The sequence below is a fragment of the Lontra canadensis genome, unplaced genomic scaffold (assembly GCF_010015895.1).
Source record: "Lontra canadensis isolate GAN:19392208 unplaced genomic scaffold, GSC_riverotter_1.0 scaffold61, whole genome shotgun sequence".
In the NCBI taxonomy this organism is placed as follows: Eukaryota; Metazoa; Chordata; class Mammalia; order Carnivora; family Mustelidae; genus Lontra; species Lontra canadensis.
In genome coordinates, this window is record NW_022631055.1 from 9,289,521 (window position 1) to 9,295,157 (window position 5,637).

Below are 5,637 nucleotides of genomic sequence, written 5' to 3' on the forward strand. Positions count from 1 at the left end.
AAGGGGAGAAATGTCAAAATATCACATTAATACTGATATTGATCATATTTTGGAGGGCTTGCACTACGCCAGGCCCTGCTCTACAGCTTTTCACAAGTCAGAACTCATTTAATCCTCATAATAACCCTATGAGGTAAGTTATTATCCCTATTTTATAGTTGAGCAAACCAAGACACCCGTTTCACACAGCCAGCACTATCTCAGGCAATTTAGTTGTAGAGCCCGCAAAGTCAATCCCCTGTCTTTCAAGAAACAAGGTCAACTTCTGGGACTAGTAGGTATTCAAAGCTGCCTCCATCTGCCCAGTAAGAGTCCAATAGGGCAGCTCAGGTCTTAGACCGTGAGGGTGTGTCCAGTTGTGCTCCGATTGAGCTTTGAGGTGATGGGAAATGGAGGTCAGAATTCATGTTCTCCCTTTTCTGTGAAGTGGTGGATAAGCAAACCCAGAAATGTTCCCACACCAAGAGAGAGAGAAGTCCAAATTAGAGTTATTATGTCTGGTTTCACAAGGAAACTTTGAATGGCTGTGAGGTAGAGTTCTCTCTCTTCTGAACTCTATGCATTTTTATAACACAAGCAAAGAGAAATTTGGGTATGCCAGCAGCAGCTTTTCAATTCCTGTCTGAGAAAAAATTAACATTGTTCCCAAGAACAGGAAGAGGTTTGGGGTGAAAGAGAATGCACTGAAAGTGTAACTAGGTTATCAATTATGTTACTCAACCACCAGACAGAGACCTGTCTCATGCCTAGAAAGTGTCTTGGTCTTCCTTGGAGATGACTCAGAATTAATGGGACTCTGGTTTCCTCTGCTCTAAGTGTACTCAATTTCTAAGTGACTGCTTTGCAATAAGATTCAGCTGCTCAGGTTGAGATTCCAAGAGGATGAAACTGCTTTCCAGATGTTGCTAGAGTCAGAGAGCCCAGATCTCTGTAGCCAGCCCTATAGATGTTCTCCTCAGAATTCCAACTTTCCCCCCACCCCCCAACCCACAGAAACACACACACACACACACACACACACACACACACACACACACACGACCAACAAGGCCAGGCTTCCTTCCCCAAGCCAAGGAAGTATTTCATCTAGCCTAGCTGCAGGCACAGAGGTAAAGTGTTCTTTTTTTTTTTTTTTAAATTTTGGGGATGTGATTACAAAAGTCATGCACTGTCATTATGAAAAGTAAAAAGATGTTCATATCTGACTTCAAGCACTTGGTGTGTCAGGTACTGTGCTCATGAATTCACTCCAATGACTTCACTTACTCATCCCAACAACCAACCCATTGAAGCAGGTATTATAACTATTACTTCCAATTTACACATGAAGAAACTGAGACTCAGAATGGTTGGACAACTTTTTCAAAGTCACCCCATGGCAGAACTAGGGAACAAAACCCTGTTTGAGTTTAACCCCTACACTGCATTGTTATAATGCAAAAGGGAATATGTGATGTCCTGCAGAGAAGGGCAACCAAAGAGTGTGAGGACTAGATGACGTCCAGGGTGCAATGTATGAGGATACAGCATAGGCAGCTAAGGGCAACACTGGTGCAAAACTATCCAGAATGGCAACACCTCAGCTACTCCCAAATAGGCTCTTCCTCCCTGGAGCCCTGTCTTGGTTAACACCATGAACACCCAAGCCAACAGATCACCAAGGATGAGCCTCTGCTCCTACTTCTCCCTCACTTCCCCAGATCCAAAATCCCCAAGTTCTCTTAGTTACACTGCCAACTATCTGTCCCCTCTTTCCCCTTCTATCATTTATTCATTAATTCAGAAAAGGAGTGAGGGCAGGGGTCCTGGCCTCCCTCTCCAGTATTTTTAAAATAATTGCCTCACCTCTTTAATGCATCCAAGGTGTGGCACTTAAGAGGTGCTCAGGGAGTGTGGAATGAATGAATGAATGGATCTTCTGCACTAACACCAGGGTCTTTCTAAAAGGTAGTTTAAATCATGGCACTCAGAAACTTTCAGAGGTTACGTATTTTCTCCAGCATGCAGTCTTAGCCTGGCATTCAAGACTTTTCACAACAGGGATCACATCAGCCTAAATGTGAAAGCTCCATTCAAACAAAATTACTCATGCTGACGCAAACTTTCTTGTCCCTTCTCTTGACAGACACACCAAATCTCACATTGGACTTCTTATATTTCTCAGTCTCACTTCCAGGCCAGGTGAGGGCTGAATAATAGGCTCTGGCCAGTGGACTCCTCCCATGATGCAGGATCCCCCAATTCCTCCTAACCTGAGATGTTGCAGAAGAGATGGATGGGTTGGTCCCTGAGAGGTTCCAAGTCTTTATGTTACCAGAGTATGATCTATCCTCTCCTGACCACTCCACACATCTTTGGTCCCACTAGTCTGTCTAGAGAGAGGTTTCTCCTCTTTCTCTCCAGTTGAAATTCCTATCATCCTTCAAGTTTCAACTACAGTATGACCTCCTCTTGGAGTCAGTCACTCCCACCTATCTTTACTCTCAGAGCACTATCATTACCTCTATTTCAGCGCAGAGCAGAGCTCAGCTGACAAGAAATATAGAGGCTTGTCTATCACACAACACTTGAAGTTTAAAGAGCATGGACTGCATTTGTTTAATTAATTCTGTCTCCCACTGGACTTAGCCCTTTGATTTGTACTTAGAAGTAGTTAGTGTGCACCTAATATTAATTGGGTCAGAGGAAAAAGTATTTACCCCTTTACCTCAGTGTATTCAACTGGGGGTGGAAAACAAAAGCTTGACCCATCTGAGCCTGGAGGGCACAGTGGTTCACAGGGATTAGAGAAGGTTTCAGGTGAACAGGTTTCTAGGCAGGGTGTGTGTGTTGGGAGGTTGTTCACAGAGCCTCGTCATTGCCATCCCTCCCCAACTCCCCCAGGAAATCCAAAGCCTGTGCACAATCTGGGGGAGCTAGCAAAGAGCCTCTGTAGCTTCCAACTGTTTACCTCCTGGGTACCATGGTGACAGGAGATTGGTCACCATGGCAACCCCATTATTTACCAGACGCAGCAACCTCTGGCAGATAGTGAATGAGGACAGAAAAGGCATAAAAACTGGTACACCAAAGACAAGGGGCACACGCAGTCCTAGCCAAAGTCCCCACTAAAGAGATTAAGATCTTGCTCTGACCAGTCAGTTAACCACAGAGCGAACATTCAGCTTCTCGCATCCCGCGCCCAGCAGGGACCTCATTTATAGCTGAACAGAGGCTGAAGAGGAAAAGAGCATGTGCTTGGGCATTCATGGGAAGTAAGGACAGTTTGTGTCTTCCCTACCCCTACTCCTACCAAAGGAGCTCCCACCAGCTCAGTGAAATCCCAGCTGGGTTCCCTAGCCTGGCAGAATTTTCAAGAATCCAAGACTTTGGCATACAAGACCTGGTATGGAGAACACAGCCATAATAGTCACCTCCCCTCTCTTTGCCCAACTTTTCACTGCCCTTTCCAATGATTTCTCACTGAGGGAGTATGTGACTTTGTTCCCAGACGATTATATTATTACTGGGTTTTATGAAGGAAAGTGTGTGTGTGTGTGTGTGTGTGTGTGTGTGTGTGTTGTGTGGAAGGCGGGGGAGGGAAGTGGTACTGGTGGATGGTCCTTAGAAAAAGTTAGGGGTCTGGACAGCCCAGTCGGGGAAAGAGCCCAAACCCAGGTGGGAGCACCACTGCCTTGTAGTTTGGGGTACTAAGGACCGTATCAACCCATTTCCCCTTTGGAAGATTTGGTGAGGAGTGTCCACTGTCAGGCTCTCTGGCTTCCAGGCAAGAGGTTGCAGAGCTCACATTGGGAGTCCTGAGCAAGCAAAGAGCTTGTTGGAGGCACCTGACCCATGGACAGAGGACTTCGGGTCCTTTCTGCTCTTCCTTCCCTTCATCCTCAGCCACAGTTCTTGTCTAGCTGGAGATACCCACTTTAGAATGACAAAGTATAAAATCTCAGTAACAGCATAAAGTAGGGCAGTTGTGAATTGAGGAATTACAAAGGGAGAAAAATGAAACAACTCTATCTCCCTAGTCATCCAGCTCCAGCTCTTGTTGGGGATTGCCGGGAATCCCCAGGACAGCCAGAGTGTGAGGAAAGGCTGGCCCAGATCCCTTGAGAATAGTGAGTGGGGAGAGAAAAGCCTGAGGACTTGGACAGAAAGCCCGTATGATTATCGGGTTAGGGGATTGCAAAGGATCAGAGGGCCTGCTGCCCTTCTCCTCAATACCTAAGCACTAAGCCCAGAGGCCCGGAGCGGCCAAGATCGCAGATTCTGATTATCATTTAAAAAAAAAAAAAAGAAAAGGAAGAAAGAAAATTGTGATTGCTCACTTCCCTAAATAATTTAAACTCTTTACCTCCTCCTCAGCCCACCTGTCTCTGGATCCCCAACGCTGAGTAGGGTCTAGCAGAGGCAGTCCCTCAACCCTGGTCCACTGATCTCCCTAGCTCCTGCTGCTTCCAAACCACAGACACAACTTCCCCACATGCAGTGTGGACTCAAGGAGACTCTGCAAATCCCTGACCTAAAACCACAGAAATGAGGCAGGGCCAAAGATCCTCTTCCAGGACAAGCCGTGTTGGAGGCGTGGGGCCCGGCCTCTGGGTTACAGGTTGTCTTAAGGAGGTGTTCCCGGGTTGGTGCCATTCCCAGACCCCCTACCTGTCCCCAGTGGGAGCCAGTCCAACTCTTTCTGCCTCCGGCTCCGACGGCTCAGCCCGGCTTGGCCCAGTGCGGTTGCCGGACGTGAGTATAAGGGGTGCGATGGACTTGGGCACAGGGGCGGCTTTGTCCTGTGATCTGGGCTGGAGTGGGCGGGGTGTGCCGGGGATGGGAACAGATGCCCTGAGCGGGCCCTTTCCTCTGCCGCTTTAACTCGCGGAGACGTGGCCCGTTTCAGCACCGGGGGCTGCGGACAGCGCCACGACCGCACTAGCGCTTCACCAACCCCACTGCCCAGCCGGGAAATTTTAAATCCACCTCTTGTCTGGATGGAATCAGAGACCCAGTACATCTCCCAGAGCCCCCAAGAACTCCCAGCTTAAGAGCCCCTACAATCCTTACCCGCTAAAGTTTGAGTTCTTTGCAACGCGCCTCTGTCTGGCAAAGCGTCTCCTCCTCGCTCCCTCCGGGTTCTGGGCAACAGCTCTGGTCTTACTCTCGCCCCAGCGCTCTGGCCCCAGGACCCTCCTCTGCGGATGGCGGAAGGAGTCTGTTGCCTTCCTCTCTCTCTCTCTCTCTCTCTCTCTGGGAAAGTCAGGTGAGGCTCTGGAGTCTCAAAGGCGGTCCTGGAAGAGGCAGAAGCTGCCCATTCCTATCAGCATCCCTTCCAGGGGAAAAGTGGGCGAGCCAGGAGCAACAAAACAGGAAAGTCTGCGTGTCAACTCTCGACTCTCTCCTAACCGGGAGCCGCCACCTTGGACTCTTCCTGGGATGTTTTTACCAGTAATGTAATCCACACTGGATGAGGACCGTGCGGAGATCTGGGAGTCTGAAGTTTAAAGGTGGGAATATATATCTTTTAACTCACTTGCAATTTAGGGAGGGTTTTAGAAACAAATCTCTCTTATGGATATCGTGTATTCTCCTTACAGAGCTTTGTTCCCTTCTGCCAGAACGGACACCACCCTATTCCCTGACCTAAACATT

General features: G+C 48.2%; 1 long non-coding RNA gene across 2 annotated transcripts; it reads left to right on the forward strand.

The window, feature by feature from the left end:
- Nucleotides 1-3,024: 3,024 nt before the first annotated feature.
- On the forward strand, nt 3,025-5,370 carry LOC116879478. Of its 2 annotated transcripts, none has more exons than XR_004385031.1 (3): nt 3,025-3,254; nt 4,357-4,734; nt 5,245-5,370. It is a non-coding gene; the product is annotated as an uncharacterized LOC116879478 (long non-coding RNA). The 2 variants fall into 2 exon arrangements; XR_004385032.1 differs by lacking the exon at nt 3,025-3,254 and adding an exon at nt 3,261-3,385.
- Nucleotides 5,371-5,637: the final 267 nt, after the last annotated feature.